The 20,550-nt window shown below is 44.6% G+C and overlaps 1 protein-coding gene across 3 annotated transcripts in view; it reads left to right on the forward strand.

The window, feature by feature from the left end:
- Positions 1-20,550, forward strand: part of osbpl1a (oxysterol binding protein-like 1A) — a 217,741-nt gene that overhangs the window by 143,430 nt on the left and 53,761 nt on the right. The window lies entirely within an intron of this gene.

The raw sequence follows: 20,550 nt of genomic DNA on the forward strand, positions 1-20,550 counted from the left end.
AGTAGGATTTTGATTAAACTTGTGAAATGTTTGTATTCGAGGTATCATTGTATTTTTAACATTCAGTGTCACTGGCTATAACAACATTTATTCCTCCCTCTGCCCTTGAAACAATGATGATAAACTGCGTTATAGCAGTTCAACAGCATTTATACAGTTACATTAATCTTTATTTAGGCTTGTTGAAGTTGTCCAGGACTTCAATGGGGCCACTTCTGGAGTTCTTTGTACAGCTCTGGTTGCCCTGCTATAGGAAGGATATTATTAAACTGGAGAAGATTCAGAAAAGATAAATGAGGATGTTGCTGGGACGGGAGGGTTTGAGTTATAAAGGAGAGGCTGATAGGCTGGATCTTCTTCCACTGGAGCATGAGAGGCTGAGGGGCAACCTTATAGAGGTTTATAAAATCATGAGGGGCATAGATTCGGTGAATAGCAAACATCTTTTCCATAGGATAGGAGAGATCAAAATTAGAGGGCGTAATTTTAAAGTGAGAGGAAAAGATTTAAAAGGGATCTGAGGGACAATTTTTTAACATAGGGTGGTTTACGTGTGGAATGAGCTGCCAGAGGAAGTGGCGGATGCAGGTACAATTACAACATCTAAAAACCATTTGGACAGGTACATGAATAGGAAAGGATTGAAGAGATATGGGCCAAAATCGGGCCAATGGAGCTACTTTTGTTTGGGAATTTGGTTGGTATGGATGAGTTGGACGCGAAGGTCAATTTCTGGCTGTATGACTCAATGTATTTTATTTTATGCTATATGTATGGAATCATTTAAACTAACTCATTTTATGAATGAGTGTTTGACACATGGACCAGATAAGCAAGTTGAGTTGCAAATATTTTGTCATGTTTTGACCAAACTGCAAAGAAAGAAATGCTTAAATGTAATGAATTTAAAAAGTGGAAACATATTTGTGTTTTTATCCTGTGGCACATTTGAAAAACTGAATTCGATCGTAAGATCTAAATTTTAATGAACTGTAAGAGATACTCAGATCTCTAGTATCACCAATGGTGTTCATTCTCTTAGTGATTGAATGACCTCCTAATTGTTTGGTATTGTGGTTATTTTTGATGATATTGTATTGATATTCAACTTAAAAGTTTAGAAATTTAATTGATTTCATTTGGACTATATTGGACAGAAGCTAAACAGTAAGCCATTATGTTGAGGCTTCTTGTCTCCTTGCTCTAGAATATTTTGGATGAGGGATATAGTATTACTGGTAGAGTTTAATTTCAGCTTGGCAATCAAATGGGTTGAAATTGTTTTCTTTATTTGTAAAATTGTTATTTGTATTAATTAGGGAAGTAGTGAGAACTGCAGATGCTGGGGATCAGAGTGGGTAAACAGGGGAGCTGGAAAAAAAATAGGTCAAGGAACATCGGAGGAAGAGATGAGTTAACGTTTCAGGTCAGAACTTTTCATCAGGACTGGGAGAGGGAAGAGTTTGTCAAAATAAATAGAGGGAAGGTGTAGGGGCTATGGGAAAGGTGGGTGGGATGACGATGGGTGCATGTCTCCCACTGCAAGTCCCTGGTCATCTCCTTAGTCCTGAAGCTGTTCGACCACACCCTGAGACAGACCCACCTATCGCTATCCCACCCCACTCCGTTTATTTCATAGCCTCCTTCCCCCAGTCCTGATGAAAGGTTCTGACCTGAAAGGTTGACTGTCCCCCCCTCCCCGGCTGCTGCTTGGTCTGCTGTGCTTTTTCCAGCTCCACTCTTAATTAAGGATGATGTGGAGGAGCCAGTGTTGGACTGGGACAAACAAAGTTAAAAATCAACTAGGCAAAAGTGAGGACTGACAGTCCTGATGAAGGGCTTTTGCCCGAAACGATGATTTTCCTGCTTCTCGGATGCTGCCTGACTGGCTATGCTTTTCTAGCACCACATTAATCTAATAAGTTAAAAATCACGCAACACCAGGTTTATTTGGAAGCACTAGCTTTCAGAGCACTTCAGGTAGCTGCTGATGGACTATAACCTGGTATTGTGTGATTTTTAACTTAATTAGGGAAGTATACTAATCTGTACAAACAGAACAGACTGTACCAGTATTTTTTGCATCACAGGGAAGTCATTAATGAGATGAGAATGTCAGCAGTTTACTTAATGGTGAATTTTTATGTTGAACAAGGTGTGAATTATGACTGCAAGAATATAGAGAATGTATCCACATCTTGTCCCTAATTTCAGAATTTAGTGCTGTTGGGTGGTGAATACTATGAATGCATGCATGATTAAACTCCGAGTTTTGACACACAATATACCTCACTCCATTTTAAGAGGAAACCATTGCAAAGATGTGAATTTCTCCAACATTTTCTCTGTGTGTTGAGTAAAATTGTCAAATTAAATACTCTTATTCCAAGCTGAGTTGAAACTCACTTGATAAAGTCTGTACACTTACCTGAGATCAGGATCTTGCTGTGTGAGCAGCATTTTACTCCAGCTTAGCAGTAGAAAGCGAGTGGGATCATATCATGGTGCCTTCCCAAATTTTCATCCTTGCTTTTCGAATTTACCCCTGGTCTTAAATGCCCCCATTTCTGAATGTCTTGGGCTGCCTGGGCTCTAAGATCGAGAGTTCCTTCCCCAAACTGCTCTCCATTTCCACTTCTCTCTCTCCTTTTAACGAACTTCTAGTCATTTCACTTTTCATATCACTTCGGCTTGGTGTCAGATTTTGATCAATAATGTGACTGCAAAGTGGCTTTTGAGGTGCTATAGAATTGGAAATTGCTGCTGTTGCAGCAGGTCACAATTTTTATGAACCTTTGACTACAGAAAAATGCCAAGTATTAGTAGAATTATCCTGCAATGGACTAAGGTAGTGTTACAGAATTCAACAAAAAAATCAGTGTTGCTGCTGAGGATGAACAGGTTAAAATTATTTACATACTTGTGAGGTAGTGCATTTTGATAAGGCAATCCACAGCAGAACGTATACAGTTAATGACAGGACGCTGGGGAGTCTTGCCAAACAAAGAGACCTAGGGGTGCAGGTGCATAGTTCCTTGAAATTGGAGTCACTGGCAGACAGGGTGGTGAAGGTGTTTGGCACACTTGCCTTTGGTTCGAACATTGCGTATGGGAGTTGGGACATCATGTTGCAACTGTACCCTTGTATAATAGTGCACATTGAATTAGCTGTGTTTATGTGTTTCTGCTTTATGAAGGAAAGTGCTGGGAACACTTGGCAGCTTAGTCTGCAACTGAGAACTTTAAGATCATTAGAAGTCTTTTGTGATGCAAATCCTCTGAAATCCCTCGCAAAAAAGCAGTCTACACAGTTTCATGGTCAATGTTGCCATAATCCATGTGAAGTGGGAACTGGTAGTAATTCTTTTGAACAGTCACATCCCCATGTGTCCAGACATAAATGGCAATCAAGGATGGTTCTTCCTGCCGAATGGCGTGTTTAACTGTGGTGTAATAGTTAGATATATGTTTACTGATGGCTTATGAATCGTATGATAGACTTTCTTGTTCCCCCATAGTGAGGACGTCAGTTACTGGCCAGTAAAGATGGTTCCAGATTGTTGACTTAAGTAATCCTTAAGCAAGTGTCTATCTCCCTTCTCTGTGATTCTTTTGTTCACACCATTATTGATGATTGAGCACATTTTTATTCATGATTGGGCATTGATTTCTCATGTGTTGACATTGATAGAACAGACCTTCATGAAGCAAAGACAGAAATTGCTGGTGAAACTCAGCAAGTCTGGCAGCATCTTTGGCGAGAAAGGGGATCTAACTTTGAGTTCAGTGATGATTCTTCAGAACTGTTAGCAGCTAGGGAAAACTGGTATTTATACTGAAGACGAGGTGGGGGAGGGGTGAGACTGGGCAGAGAGATGAACGAATAGGTGGAGATGGAGCCTCGGGAGAAGTATGAAACGGGTAGGTAAACAAGGAGGTATGTGCAGCAGGCCAGAACAGAGAAAAGCTGAATAAAAATGATAATAAGAGCTAAGAGTAGGAAATCTTCGAGTAAAAAATGAGGTCTGCAGATGCTGGAGATCACAGCTGAAAATGTGTTGCTGGTCAAAGCACAGCAGGCCAGGCAGCATCTCAGGAATAGGGAATTCGACGTTTCGAGCATAAGCCCTTCATCAGGAATCAATTCCTGATGAAGGGCTTATGCTCGAAACGTCGAATTTCCTATTCCTGAGATGCTGCCTGGCCTGCTGTGCTTTGACCAGCAACACATTTTCAGCTAAGAGTAGGAAAGAATGGGTGAGCTGCAGTGAAAATAATCCATATAATGTGGTAATAGGCCTAGGAGTAGGTGAGAATGGGTGATTTGTGCTAAAAACCTGTTGTAACAGGACTGGGTATGGGGTGGGTAAAAACATGGAAGGCTGGAATCAGGCTCTGAAGGTATTGAACTCTGTGTTGAGTCCTACAGGCTGCAGGGTCTCCAATTGGGAAATGAGATGTTGTTCAAGCTTGAGCTGAGGCTAACTGGACCACTGCAGCAGACCTGTGACAGAAATGTTGGCATGGGAACACTAGTGGTATGTTGAAGTAGCAAGTACCTGGAAGCCCCGGGTCATCTTAGACCTTCATGGAGGCTTTGAGATCCTTTCAGGCATGTTTCCTTTGTCTCCTGTGTGACTAGATCTCTGCTGTACCTCAACAGAGAAACTGATCAGTCGGCCTTGAGCTGAACACGCTGATGACATGATCCCTCCATTGTTGCTGACGTGAGACTGTTATGCTTTTTATAGTTGACATCTTTGCCATGGAGGGTGCTCATGCTTGCTCTTTTTGTCCTCCCATTTGATTCGCAAGTTCTTTCTGAGGCAGTGTCAATGTTGTTGATATGGTGTTTCTAATTGGTCCAAGTATCACTATTATAGAGAACAACAGCCTTGATAGACTTTGAATTTATTGATGGGTCTGTTCCCATGATTCTTAAAATCAGATACGTTATTTACCGTGGGCTCAGTTGGCATATGATATTATCAGTGTCAGATTTTTGAGATGGGTAACTTCTAATGTTTGGGAAGTGAGGGCCGTTTTCCAACACTTAAATCCAACACCTTCACATGAGATCAATATATTTCATATGTGTTGTCATAAAGAAGAATTATTTATAAAAGAAACAAGCAGTCAAGTTTCAAAGAAGATCAAGAACTGTAGAAAAAGGCAAAAATATATGGAAGGCGAAAGTGAGGTCTGCAGATGCTGGAGATCAGAGCTGAAAATGTGTTGCTGGAAAAGCGCAGCAGGTCAGGCAGCATCCGAGGAGCAGGAGATTCGACGTTTCGGGCATAAGCCCTTCTTCAGGAATTCCTGAAGAAGGGCTTATGCCCGAAACGTCGAATCGCCTGTTCCTTAGAAAAATATGTGGAAGTCTAGATATAAAAGAAGGACGACAACTTGTATTTAGAATAACAGCTGCTTGTGATTACCTAAGAAAATATACACACAATCAGTTAACCTTTAGTGAAAGAGGATGAAGTCAAAGAGATGTGAAGTGAATACTTCAACTGGCTGATGAATGAAGAAAATCCAAGAAGCTATCTAATCCAAAAATGACACTGATAAAGAGGTACATCACAAAATCCATCTGCTAATTCAGCCGATGGTAAATTGCATATTCAGACTTGACAGTCAGGATAACAGAAAGACAGAGGACGTCCCTGCAAAGAAATGATGACAAGAATTTCAGCTGGAAAAATCAGAACAGCACAAAACAGAATGAAGTGCAACAAAGCAGTAAGACTGGATGACATGCCAATGGGGGTATGCACCTGTCTCGGTGAACGTGATGTACAGGTCCTGACCAAGTTACTCAGTTTTGTAATGTAGGAGAGAAAACTCCAAGGCCATGGAGGCAAAACATTTTAGATCTAGTATTAGAAGGAAGAGAAAGGCATTCCAGTGCAAACATTACCTGTGCGTTAACGTGCAATCACACATCTTCAAGGCATGGGCCATAGACTGAGTTCAGTTTAGAGTCATGTACTAAAGAAACATCACATGTGGCACATCTTTTGAGACAAGTGATGGAACCATATGGGGAAGGTAAATATGAAGGATGTGTTCATCAAAGTAGAGAAGACCTAGAAGTGGAAACCTAGGAAGAACGTCTGGTGATGTGTTAGAATCCATGGGATTTCTGAGAACTATATATAACTGTTAAAGGGCAGGTATAGGGAAGCTCAGGCAAGATGAATGCTCGGTATCGGGGAGAGTAATTTTTGAGATCAATGTTGGATTTTGCCCAGAATCAGCACTGAGCCTTTTCTCTTCCTGGTGATCATGGACATTCCAACTGAGTAAGTTGGAGGCAAGAACCACGGTCATCGATCCTTGCAGAAAGTGCTGCATTTTGCTTATTCTCGTGTTTAGACCTAGTTTTTTTTAAAAGGTTACTTTTAGAGGGATGGCAGTGAAGGCAGTGCAATGTTCCTCTTGCAACATGTTTGAGGTGAGGGATGCCATGGTCGTCCCTGCTGATTACACTTGCAGGAAGTGCACCCATCTCCAGCTCCTCCAAGACCGTGTTAGGGAACTAGAGCTGGAGTTGGATGAACTTAGGATTATTCGGGAGGCAGAGGGGGTCATAGGTCGGAGCTTTAGGGAAGTAGTAACTCCAAAGATTGCAGACAGATGGGTGACAGTGAGGGGGACTGGGAGGAAGCAGCCAGTGCAGGGACCCCCTGTGGCCGTTCCCTTCAAGAACAAGTGTACCGTTTTGGATACTTGTGGGGGGGATGACTTACCAGGGGTAAGCAATGGGGTTCAGGCCTCTGGCACGGAGCCTGTCCCTGTTGCTCAGAAGGGAAGGGTGGAGAAGAGCAGAGCACTAGTTATTGGAGACTCGATAGTTTGGGGCACAGATAGGTGGTTTTGTGGGGGCGAGAGAGACTCACGTTTGATATGTTGCCTCCCAAGTGCAAGGTTACGTGATGTCTCTGATCGTGTTTTCTGGGTCCTTAAGGGGGAAGGGGAGCAGCCCGAAGTCGTGGTCCACATTGGCACCAACGACATAGGTAGGAAGAGGGATGAGGATGTTAGGCAGGCTTTCAGGGAGCTAGGTTGGAAACTCAGTTAGAACAAAGAGTTGTTGCCTCTGGTTTGTTACCCGTGCCTCGTGATAGAGAGTCAAGGAATAGGGAGAGAGAGCAGTTAAATGCGTGGCTACTGGGATGGTGCAGGAGGAAGGGATTCCGGTTTCTGGATAACTGGGGTTCTTTCTGGGGAAGGTGAGACCTCTATAAACAGGATGGTCTACACCTGAACCTGAGGGGCACCAGTATCCTTGGGGGGAGGTTTGCTAGTGCTCTTTGGGGGGGTTTAAACTAACTCTTACGGGGCATGGGAACCTGGACTGTAGCTATAGGGTACAGGACCTTGAGTGTAGGGAGGTTAGGAACAAGGCATCGATCTCGAAGGAGGGTGCCTGTAAACAGGAAGGTGGCTTGAAGTGTGTATACTTCAATGCGAGAAGTATACAAAATAAGGTAGGTGAACTTGCAGCGTGGGTTGGTACCTGGGATTTCGATGTTGTGGCTATTACGGAGACATGGGTAGATCAGGGACAGGATTGGCTGTTGCAGGTTCCAGAGTTTAAATGTTTTAGTAGGGTCAGAGATGGGGGTAAAAGAGGGAGAGGTGTGGCATTGCTTGTCAAGGATAGTATTACAGCAGTGGAAAGGACGAAGGATGAAGACTCGCCATCTGAGGTAGTTTGGGCTGAGCTTAGAAATAGGAAAGGTGAGGTCACCCTGTTAGGAGTTTTCTACAGGCCTCCTAATAGTCCTAGAGACGTAGAAGAAAGGATTGCGAGGATGATTCAAGAGAAGAGTGAAAGTAATAGGGTGGTTGTTATGGGGGACTTTAACTTTCCAGATATTGACTGGGAAAGCTTTGGCTTGAGTACGTTAGATGGTCGGTGTTTCTCCAATGTGTGCAGGAGGGTTTCCTGACACAATATGTAGACAGGCCAACAAGAGGTGAGGCCATACTGGATTTGGTTCTGGGTAGCGAACCAGGCCAGGTGTTAGAATTGGAGGTAGGTGAGCACTTTGGAGACAGTGACCACAATTCGGTAACTTTTACTCTAGTGATGGAGAGGGATAAGTGTGCACTACAGGGCAAGAGTTATAGCTGGGGGCAGGGAAATTATGATGCAGTGAGGTGTGACTTGGGATGCGTGGCTTGGAAAAGTAGGCTTCAAGGGAAGGGTACAATCGATATGTGGAGCTTTTTCAAGGAGCAACTATTGAGTGTCCTTGATAAGTATGTACCTGTCAGGCAGGGAGGAAAGGGTCGTGTGAGGGAGCCGTGGTTTAATAAGGAATTGGAATCCCTTGTTAAAGGGAAGAGGGCGGCTTATGTAAAGATGAGGCGTGAAGGTTCAATTGGGGCAAAAGTCCTTGGTTGGTAGGATTAGGGAAAACCCAAAGGCTTTCTATAGGTATGTCAGGAATAAAAGAATGACTAGGGTAGGAATAGGTCAAGTCAAGGATAGTAGTGGGAAGTTGCATGTGGAGGCTGAAGAAATTGGGGGAGACACTGAATGAATACTTTTCGTCAGTATTCACTCAGGAACAGGACATTGTTGCCGATGTGAATATTGAGTCACAATTAATTAAAATGGGTGGCTTTGAGATATGTAGGGAAGAGGTGTTGGAAATTCTGGAAAGGGTGAAAATAGATAAGTCCCCTGGGCCTGATGGCATTTATCCTAGGATTCTCTGGGAAGCAAGGGAGGAGATTGCAAAGCCATTGGCCTTGATTTTTATGTCCTCTACAGGAATAGTGCCAGAAGACTGGAGGTTAGCGAATGTGGTTCCCCTGTTCAAGAAGGGGAGTAGGGATAACCCTACTAACTATAGGCCGTTGAGTCTTACCTCTGTTGTGGGCAAAGTCTTAGAGAGAATTGTAAGGGATAGGATTTATGAACATCTGGATAGGAATAATGTGATCAAGGATAGTCAGCATGGTTTTGTGAAGGGCAGGTCGTGCCTCACAAACCTTATTGAATTCTTTGAGAAGGTGACTAAGGAGGTGGACAAGGGTAAAGCGGTAGATGTGGTGTATATGGATTTTAGTAAGGCGTTTGATAAGGTTCCCCATGGTAGGCTACTGCAAAAAATACGGAGGTATGGCATTGAGGGTGCATTGGAGGTTTGGATTAGGAATTGGCTGGCTGGAAGAAGACAGAGGGTAGTAGTTGATGGTAAAGGTTCATCTTGGAGTGCAGTTACTAGCGGTGTTCCGCAAGGATCTGTTTTGGGACCATTGCTGTTTGTCATTTTTATAAATGACCTGGAGGAGGGGCAGGAAGGTTGGGTGAGCAAATTTGCAGATGATAGGAAAGTTGGTGGAGTTGTTGACAGTGAGGATATAGATAAGCTGCAGAGCTGGGCAGAAAGGTGGTAAATGGAGTTCAATGTAGGTAAGTGTGAAGTGATTCACTTTGGTATGAGTAACAAGAAGATGGAGTACTGGGCTAATGGTCGGATACTAGGTAGTGTGGGTGAGCAGAGGGATTTTGGTGTCCATGTACACCGATCTCTGAAAGTTGCCACCCAGGTAAATAGTGCTGTGAAGAAGGCATATGGCGTACTGGGCTTTATTGGTAGAGGAATCGAGTTCCGGAGTCCTGAGGTCATGTTGCAGTTGTATAAGACTCTGGTGCGGCCGCATTTGGAGTATTGTGTGCAGTTTCGGTCGCCATACTATAGGAAGGATGTGGAGGCACTAGAACGGGTGCAGAGGAGGTTTACCAGGATGTTGTCTGGGATGGTAGGAAGATCGTATGAGAAAGGCTGAGGCACTTGGGGCTGTTTTCATTGGAGAAAAGAAGGTTTAGGGGTGACTTGATAGAGGTGTATAAGATGATTAGGGATTTAGATAGGGTTGACCATGAGAACCTTTTTCCTCGTATGGAGTCAGCTATTACGAGGGGGCATAGCTTTAAATTAAGGGGAGGTAGGTATAGGACAGATGTTAGGGGTAGATTCTTTACTCAGCGAGTCGTGAGTTCATGGAATGCCCTGCCAGTAACAGTGGTGGGCTCTCCCTCTTTATGGGCATTTACACGGGCATTGGATAGGCATATGGAGGATAGTGGGCTAGTCTAGGTTAGGTGGGCTTGGATCAGCGCAACATCGAGGGCCGAAGGGCCTGTACTGCGCTGTATTTTTCTATGTTCTATGTTCTAAAGCTTTGGACCATGTGGTAGGGATGAGGAGAATGTGCCTGAATCTCTGCGATCTGGAGAAAGGCCCTGGAAGATCAAGGTACATAGAACAGGAGGCCAAAAACCCAGTTTATGGACAGTTTGAGAAGAGGATGGGAGTGAAAGTATAGAGATTGAGTGGAGAAAATGAATTTCAAAAAAAGATACTCGTGGGATGTGTGCATTGCAGTCTGGCCAGCATTTACTGCCTGTCCCTAGTTGTCCCTGAGAAGGTGGAGATAAACTACAATAGACAATAGGTGCAGGAGTAGGCCATTCTGCCCTTCAAGCCTGCACCACCATTCAATATGATCATGGCTGATCATCCTTAATCAGTATCCTGTTCCTGCCTTATCTCCATAACCCTTGATTCCACTCTCCTTGAGAGCTCTATCCAACTCTTTCTTAAATGAATCCAGAGACTGGGCCTCCACTGCCCTCTGGAGCAGAGCATTCCACACAGCCACCACTCTCTTGGTGAAGAAGTTTCTCCTCATCTCTGTCCTAAATGGTCTACCCTGTATTTTTAAGCTGTATCCTCTGGTTCGGCAGTCACCCATCAGCGGAAACATGTTTCCTGCCTCCAGAGTGTCCAATCCTTTCATAATCTTAGATGTCTCAATCAGATCTCCTCTCAGTCTTCTAAAGTCAAGGGTATACAAGCCCAGTCGCTCCAGTCTTTCAGCGTAAGGTAGTCCCACCATTCCAGGAATTGACCTCGTGAACCTACGCTGCACTCCCTCAATAGCCAGAATGTCTTTCCTCAAATTTGGAGACCAGAACTGCATACAGTACTCCAGGTGTGGTCTTACCAGGGCCCTGTACAGCTGCTGAAGAACCTCTTTGCTTCTATACGCAATCCCTTTTGTTATGAAGGCCAGCATGCTATTAGCCTTCTTCACTACCTGCTGTACCTGCATGCTTACTTTCATTGACTGGTGTACAAGAACACCCAGATCTCTCAGTACTGCCCCTTTACCTAAATTGATTCCATTTTGGTAGTAATACGCCTTCCTGTTCTTGCCACCAAAGTGGATAACCATACATTTATCAACATTAAACTGCATCTGCCATGCATCTGACCACTCACCTAACCTGTCCAGGTCACCCTGTAATCTCCTAACATCCTCCTCACATTTCACCCTGCCACCCAGCTTTGTATCATCAGTAAATTTGCTAATGTTATTGCTGATACCATCTTCTATATCATTAACATATATTGTAAAAAGCTGGGGTCCCAGCACTGATCCCTGCGGTACCCCACTGGTCACTGCCTGCCATTCCGAAATGGAGCAGTTTATCACTACTCTTTGTTTTCTGTCAGCCAACCAACTTTCAATCCAAGTTAGTACTTTGCCCCCAATACCATGCACCCTAACTTTGCTCACTAACCTCCTATGTGGGACTTTATCAAAAGCTTTCTGAAAGTCCAGGTACACTACATCTACTGGATCTCCCTCGTCCATCTTCAGAGTTACATCCTCAAAAAATTCCAGAAGGTTAGTCAAGCATGATTTCCCCTTCATAAATCCATGCTGACTCTGACCTATCCTATTACTATCCAGATGTAATTTCATCCTTTATAATAGACTCCAGCATCTTTCCCACCACTGAGGTCAGACTAACTGGTCTATAATTTCCTGTTTTCTCTCTCGTTCCTTTCTTAAAAAGTGGTACAACATTAGCCACCCTCTAATCTGCAGGAACTGATCCCGAATCTATCGAACTCTGGAAAATAATCACCAACGCATCCACGATTTCTCGAGCCACCTCTTTCAGTACCCTGGGATGTAGACCATCAGGCCCCGGGGATTTATCAACCTTCAGAGTCTCTCCAACACCAATTCCTGGCAAATATAAATTCCCTACAGTTCAGGTCCTTCAGCCACTGTTACCTCAGGGAGATTGCTTGTGTCTTCTCCAGTGAGCACAGATCTGAAGTACCAATTCAATTCTTCTGCCATTTCTTTGTTCCCTGTAATATATTCCCCTGCTTCTGTCTTCAAGAGCCCAATTTTAGTCTTAACCTTTTTTTTGTCTTTCACATACCAAAAAAAGCTTTTACTATCCTCCTTTATATTTTTGGCCAGTTTACCTTCGTACCTCATTTTTTTCTCTGCGTATTTCCTTCTTAGTAATCCTCTGTTCTTTAAAAGCTTCCCAGTCCTCCATTTTCCCACTTATTTTTGCAATGTTATACTTTTTCTCTCTCAACTTTATATGTTTCTTAACTTCCCTCGTCAGCCATGGCCGCCCATGCTGCCTCCTGGGATCTTTCTTCCTTTTTGGAATGAACTGTTCTTGCATCTTCATTATACACAAAAATATCCGCCATTGTTCCTTCACTGTCACCCCTGCTAAGGTATTGCACCTCCCTCATAGCTCCACAGTTCCCTTTGTTCAACTGAAATATTGTCACATTCCGATTGTACCCTCTCCCTCTCAAATTGCAGATTGAAGATTATTGTATTATGGTCACTACTTCCCAATGGCTCCTTCACTTCGAGGTCTCTGACCAATTCTGGTTCGTTGCACAATACCAGATCCAGAATTGCCTTCTCCCTGGTCGGCTCCAGCACCAACTGTTCTAAGAATCCATCTCTGAGGCACTCCACAAAGTCTCTTTCTTGAGGTCCAATACCAGCCTGATTCTGCCAGTCTACCTGCATGTTGAAATCTTCGAGTAAAAAATGAGGTCTGCAGATGCTGGAGATCACAGCTGCAAATGTGTTGCTGGTCAAAGCACAGCAGGCCAGGCAGCATCTCAGGAATAGAGAATTCGACGTTTCGAGCATAAGCCCTTCATCAGGAATAAGGTTATTCCTGATGAAGGGCTTATGCTCGAAACATCGAATTCTCAATTCCTGAGATGCTGCCTGGCCTGCTGTGCTTTGACCAGCAACACATTTGCAGCTGCATGTTGAAATCCCCCATAATAACTGCAGTAACATCTTTGCGACAGGCCAATTTCAGCTCCTGATTCATCTTACATCCGACATCCTGACTACTGTTTGGGGGCCTGTAGATAACTCCCAAGAGGGTCTTTTTGCCCTTAGAATTTCTCAGCTCTATCCACACTGACTCTATATCCCCTGATTCTAGGACCCCTCGCGCAAGGGACTGAATATCATCCCTTACCAACAAGGCCACTCCACCCCCTCTGCTCGTCAGTCTGTCCTTACGATAGCACGTGTAGCCTTGAATATTCATTTCCCAGGCCCTGTCCACTTGAAGCCACGTCTCAGTTATTCCCACAATATCGTATCTGCCAATTTCCAAAAGAGCCTCAAGCCCATCCATCTTATTTCTAATGCTTTGTGCGTTCATGTATAGTATTTTTAATTTGTCACTGCCCTCACCCTTCCTATCAACTCCTATTTCACTCAACCTTACAGCACGATCCCTTTTTGAGTTTCTGCTTCATTGATACAGTTGTCTTTCTTGACTTCCCTTGTTCTAACTTTCCCTTCAATTTCCTTCTTAAACATCCAGTTTGTCGTCGCCCCCCCCCCCCCCCCCCCCCCCCCCCCACCCGGCTATTTAGTTAAATGTAGCGGTGTTGCAGTAGCAAACCTGCCTGCCAGAATGCTGGTCCCCAACCTATTAAGGTGCAAACCATCTCTCTTGTATAATTTATGCTTACCACAAAACACACCCCAGTGATCCAAGAATTTAAATCCTTGCTTCCTGTACCAGTTCCCCAGCCACACGTTCAAATCCATTATCTCCCTGTTTCTGGCCTCACCAGCCAGAGGAACTGGAAGCAAACCAGAGATAACCACCCTGGACGTCCTGCTTTTCAGCCTTCTTCCTAGTTCTCCGAAGTCCCGCTGTCGTATGCTACCTTGAACTCCTGTAGCCCACATGCTGTAGGGTGATCCACAATGCCCTTAGGGAGGAAATTCCAGGATTTTGATCTTGCGACAGTGAAGGAACAGCGATATGTTTCCAAGTTAGGATGATGAGTGGCTTGCTGGGGGTGGTGTTCCCAAGTATCTGCTGCCCTTTCCTCCAAGATTGAAGTGGTGGTGGGCTTGGAACGTGCTTTTTAAGTACCTTTGGTGAATTTCTGCAATGTATTTTGTAGATAGTAGCAGCAATGTATAGAGAGCTGGTGAAGGAAATCAGAGTTTAGATCAAAGTGGTTTTGGAAAAAATACAGCAGGTCAGGCAGCATCCGTGGAGCAGGAAAATCGACATTTCAGGAATGATGAAGGGCTTTTGCCCGAGACGTTGATTTTCCTGCTCCTCGGATGCTGCCTGACCTGCTGTGCTTTTCCAGCACTACTCTGATCTAAACTCTGGTTTCCAGCATCTGCAGTCCTCACTTTTGCCCCGAAGGAAATGGATGCTTGAGGATGTGGTGCTAATCAAGCAAGCTGCTTTATCTTGGATGGTGTCAGGCTGTTTGAGTGTTCTTAGCTGAACCTGTCCAGGCAAATGGGGAATATTCCATCAGAACTGAAAATGTGTTGCTGGTTAAAGCACAGCAGGTCAGGCAGCATCCAAGGAATAGGAAATTCGACGTTTCGGGCCAGAGCCCTTCATCAGGAATGAGGAGAGTGTGCCAGGCAGGCTAAGATAAAAGGTAGGGAGGAGGGACTTGGGGGACGGGCGATGGAGATGTGATAGGTGGAAGGAGGTCAAGGTGAGGGTGATAGGCCGGAGTGGGGTGGGGGCGGAGAGGTCAGGAAGAAGATTGCAGGTTAGGAGGGCGGTGCTGAGTTCGAGGGAATCGACTGAGACAAGGTGGGGGAGGGGAAATGAGGAAACTGGAGAAATCTGAGTTCATCCCTTGTGGTTGGAGGGTTCCCAGGCGGAAGATGAGGCGCTCTTCCTCCAACCGTCGAGTTGTTATGTTCTGCCGATGGAGGAGTCCAAGGACCTGCATGTCCTCGGTGGAGTGGGAGGGAGAGTTGAAGTGTTGAGCCACGGGGTGGTTGGGTTGGTTGGTCCGGGTGTCCCAGATGTGTTCCCTGAAGCGTTCCGCAAGTAGGCGGCCCATCTCCCCAATATAGAGGAGGCCACATCGGGTGCAGCGGATGCAATAGATGATGTGTGTGGAGGTGCAGGTGAATTTGTGGTGGATATGGAAGGATCCCTTGGGGCCTTGGAGAGAAGTGAGGGAGGAGGTGTGGGCGCAAGTTTTACATTTCCTGCGGTTGCAGGGGAAGGTGCCGGGAGTGGAGGTTGGATTGGTGGGGGGTGTGGACCTGACGAGGGAGTCATGAAGGGAGTGGTCTTTGTGGAACGCTGATAGGGGAGGGGAGGGAAATATATCCCTGGTGGTGGGGTTCGTTTGGAGGTGGCGGAAATGACGGCGGATGATATGCTGTAAACGGAGGTTGGTGGGATGGTAGGTGAGAACCAGTGGGGTTCTGTCTTGGTGGCGGTTGGAGGGGCGGGGCTCAAGGGCGGAGGAGCAGGAAGTGGAGGAGATGCGGTGGAGGGCATCGTCGATCACGTCTGGGGTGAATCTGCGGTCCTTGAAGAAGGAGGCCATCTGGGCTGTACGGTATTGGAACTGGTCCTCCTAGGAGCAGATGCGGCGGAGACGAAGGAATTGGGAATATGGGATGGGGTTTTTACAGGGGGCAGGATGGGAGGAGGTGTAGTCCAGGTAGCTGTGGGAGTCAGTCGATTTATAGTAGATGTCTGTGTTGAGTCGGTCGCCCGAGATAGAAATGGAAAGGTCTAGGAAGGGGAGGGAGGAGTCTGAGACAGTCCAGGTGAATTTGAGGTCGGGATGGAAGGTGTTGGTAAAGTTGATGAACTGTTCAACCTCCCCGTGGGAGCACGAGGCAGCGCCGATACAGTCATCGATGTAGCGAAGGAAAAGGTGGGGGGTGGTGCCAGTGTAGTTGCGGAAGATGGACTGTTCCACATATCCTACGAAGAGACAGGCATAGCTGGGGCCCATGCGGGTGCCCATGGCAACTCCTTTAGTTTGGAGGAAGTGGGAGGATTGGAAAGAGAAGTTGTTCAGGGTGAGGACCGGTTCAGTCAGTCGAAGGAGGGTGTCAGTGGAAGGGTACTGGTTGGTGCGGCGGGAAAGGAAGAAGCGGAGGGCTTTGAGTCCTTCGTGATGGGGGATGGAGGTGTACAGGGACTGGATGTCCATCGTGAAGATAAGGCGTTGGGGACAGGGGAAGCGAAAATCATGGAGGAGGTGGAGGGCGTGGGTGGTGTCCCGAATGTAGGTGAGGAGTTCTTGGACTAAAGGGGACAGAACCGTGTCGAGGTACGCGGAGATGAGTTCGGTGGGGCAGGAGCAGGCTGAGATAATGGGTTGGCCGGGGCAGTCAGGTTTGTGGATTTTGGGCAGGAGGTAGAAAAGGGCGGTGCGGGGTTGTGGGACTATGAGGTTGGAGGCGGTGGATGGGAGATCCCTGAGGTGATGAGGTTATGGATGGTCTGGCAGATGGTGATGAGGTTATGGATGATCTGGGAGATGGTGATGAGGTTATGTTAAATCGAATATTCCATCACACTCCTGACTGAGGACCAGTATGTTTTTCCTTTTTATTGATTGCCTCACCACCTGCCACAGGCCCAGTCTAACATCTGTGTCCTTTAGGACCCAATCAATTCAATCACTCGTGCTGCTGCCGAACCACTCTTAGTGGGCATTGAAATCTCCCACCCAGTGCACATTTTGTGCTTTTACCACCAAGTATTGCTCAACATGGAGGATTCATCAGCCAAGATAGGATGGCATGTGGTAATCAGCAGGTTTTATTGCTCATGTTTAACCTGAAACCACGAGACTTCCTGGGGTCTGGAGTTAGCGTTGAGGATTCCCAAGGCAATTCTCTCCCGACTGTATTCCACTGTGCTACCACCTCTGCTGAGTCTGTCCTGCTCATGGGACAGGACATATCCAGCAATGTCCTGGTATGATACGTAAGTGGCAGGCCTGCAGAGATTAGAGTAAATATGACCATGTCAAGCTGTTACTTGACTAGTCTGTGAGACAGCTGTCCCAAGTTTAGCGTTTGCCACCAGGTTTGAGTGAGGAGGACTGTGCAGAATTGACAAGACTGTTTCTGCTGTTGTCTTTTCCTGTGCCTAGGTTGATGTCAGGTGGTCTACCTGATTTAATTTCTTGTGTAACCTTAGCCTTCACGCTATCTTGGAATAAGTTGTGATCGCTGGTTTAGACTCTGGTGATGCATCACAAATGGACTGCATTGCCTAGTTTTGGAGAAATAGTTGTTTTGCCATTCTTGCTTTGGATTAGAGAATGAAAACTTTGCAGTGAAGGATTTTTGATGAATGTGACATTGCAGTTAGTAATGGAGTTCCTGGGGGTTTGTTTTAAACCCCAGTCACTCTGAGTGAGTTTGTCCATGTACCCTCTGAACCTTGTTTGAGAGTCTGCTGGGTGTATGGCTGGAGTGAAAAGGAGGTTTGAAATCTTCAGCACTTATGTTGCAAAGATCATTTATATTTTTTAGATCAGTAAAATTGCTTTAAAGTGAATTGGTTCAAATTAAAGGGAGCTTATAGCTTTGCTCTGTAGACCTTTGGACATTGAGACAGTTTGGCACAGTGTCAAGGAAAAACTGGAAATCCTACCTCTTTGGTATATCTGTAATTTGAAACTGACTGATGTTGAATAGCAATCTGAAAATGAACTTGAGACCCATGTCCATTGTCAATACCATATAAATAATACAGAGGATGGAGTGACCATTCTTGTTCATCCACCTTCCTGAGGATATTTATCCTCACTGATCTATATTATGTTATGATCTGAGCTGATGGAAGTACTGGATATGTCTGAGCCCAGAATTGAAACCTGGCTTGATAAATCATATAGCTAATTTCATTTTGAATTGATAAATGTGGTGGTTAGTCAGTGAAATATGGTAGTTATTCACACGAGACTGCATATATTATTTAACATTAGTATTACAAAGAAGAAAATAACAACCAAGCGAAATGGGTGTGAAAGACAACTTAAAGCATTTTAATGCAAAAAGCAAAACACTATCCATTACAAAGACTCAATCCAGAGATACTGTGCTCCTTTTTCAATTCTTTTAAGTTTCTACTGAACTGACTCCTTCCAGTTTCCTTACTGTGGACTATGGAGACAATTTTATGGATCTTTTGAATGTCTGAGAGCCTAAATATTCTCAGGGGAGATGATGGCCTCGTGTTCATCTCCAAGGAAAAAAGTCTCAACTTCTTCATTCTATCTTTGTGACTGAAGTTTCTCATTCCTGGAGCCATGTTTTATAAATTCTGAATGTGGATGTCTCATTTTATTAGAATTGAACCACTTAAGAGGTTCAGTGTTCACATTTGTCCTTAGTACCTTCCTTTCTGGCCTGAGATGGGGATCTTGGGGAATTCCCTGGTATCCTGGCTATTTGCCTTCCTTTCACCCTCCCATTTTCTTAACCTTATGGGTGTGACAGAGAAAAGGTTTAGTTTGATCGACGAGTTTATAATTATTAGCCATTTATGCTGTCTACTGGCAGTTGCTACCCTTGGCCTTCAGAAGGGGTTCTAATTACAAAAGATAATGAATTTATAAAATTCTTTTATAAAGAATAATTTTGCTAAGTGCATCATATGTCACATTTATTTCTAAAGCCTGTATTTCCACTTGGCAATACCCTCTCAAAATCAATATAGAATTGCCAGGCTGCTTCCTTTAAATTTCTGAAGTTTCACCTCTGTGCTTGGGTGCTAACTCGGCCTTTTTTACAGCCTTGCAGTCCATAGAAATCTCTGACAGTATGCATCAATTTCACGGGCTTTGTCAATGTGCTCTGCACTGGCAACGTCCAGGTCTACTCCAACCATTTCATTTGGTCCAGTACTTCTCAATAACTTTATTGGTTTATTTTCTGGATGAAAAGGTTAAGGATATCTCGCTTTCTCTGTTTAAAATATTCAGAACTTGGTGATCTAATTCTCTTTATCTGTAGCTGAGAATAGTTTTCTTGCCTGTCCTGAGCCATCACTTCCTCCTATTAGATTCTAAGGAAACATATTCTCTTTGTACTACAGCTGTAGTTTTAATACTCATTTCTTTTCCAGAAGCCCCTTTCGGAGGATTCCTTAAGCTTTCCTGCTATGTGGTTGGTGTTCCATAGAAGCACACAACAGGAACAGAAGTAGTCCATTCAGCGTTCAGCCCTGCTTTGCATTCAATATGAACATGGGTTATAATCCTATTCAGTGCCCTGTTCCCACTTTCGCCCATGCCCTTTGATCCTTTTAATCCTAAAAACTATTTCTAACTCCTTTCTTGAAAGCATTTAATGTTTTAGCCTTAACCACTTTCTGTGGCAGAAAATTCCACAGGCTCCCCACTCTCTTGGTGAAGCCATTTCTCCTCATCTCAGTCCTTGATAGCTACCTGTATCCTTGCACGGTGACCCCTAGTTCTGGACTCCCCAGTCAGTCGGAACATGCTCCCTGAATTCTGCACAGATGTTGTCAGACTGCAGAGATTTTCCAGCAATTTCTGCTTCTAATTTTCAGAACCACCAGTTTTTTAGGTTTTTGTCATTCTTCATATGAATTCTTCAGCTATCAGTCTGGTCAGTCAGTCCCATTCCAGCCATTAGCTCTGTTAAAACAATCTTATTGCAATGTTTGTCGGTTACTTTCTTTAAATTTCTTTTTAGAATCTTTTCTATTTCTTTGGTGTCCTTCAGGTTTTCTGCTCCTTCAATTTTCTTGGGGTTCCCCATATGACCAGTTCCCCATTTCACCTGTTTGTGTGAGGTATCATAGATATTTGCCAGAACATCTGCTTCTTGGAACTTTGATACCTGATGCTCATAAGTTTTAAGGTTTGCTGTGATGCTATTTTTGAATTCTTCCATGATTTCCCTTGTATTCTCAATATATTTCTCTAACTTCAATGATTGAAATTACTGATCATACAGCATTTTTTCTTTTGCAAATTTTACAAATGTCCAATTAGTTTCCTTTCCTTAAAGGGCGGCATGGTGGCACAGTGGTTAGCACTGCTGCCTCACAGCACCAGAGACCCGGGTTCAATTCCCGACTCAGGCGACTGACTGTGTGGAGTTTGCACGTTCTCCCCGTGTCTGCGTGGGTTTCCTCCGGGTGCTCCGGTTTCCTCCCACAGTCCAAAGATGTGCGGGTCAGGTGAATTGGCCATGCTAAATTGCCCGTAGTGTTAGTTAAGGGGTAAATGTAGGGGTATGGGTGGGTTGCGCTTCGGCGGGTCGGTGTGGACTTGTTGGGCCGAAGGGCCTGTTTCCACACTGTAAGTAATCTAATCTAATCTAAATGGTAACTTCCTGAGTGCTAAATTTTAATTGATAAGCTTCAGAGAC

Source organism: Hemiscyllium ocellatum, chromosome 4, assembly GCF_020745735.1.
Source record: "Hemiscyllium ocellatum isolate sHemOce1 chromosome 4, sHemOce1.pat.X.cur, whole genome shotgun sequence".
Classification (NCBI taxonomy): domain Eukaryota; kingdom Metazoa; phylum Chordata; class Chondrichthyes; order Orectolobiformes; family Hemiscylliidae; genus Hemiscyllium; species Hemiscyllium ocellatum.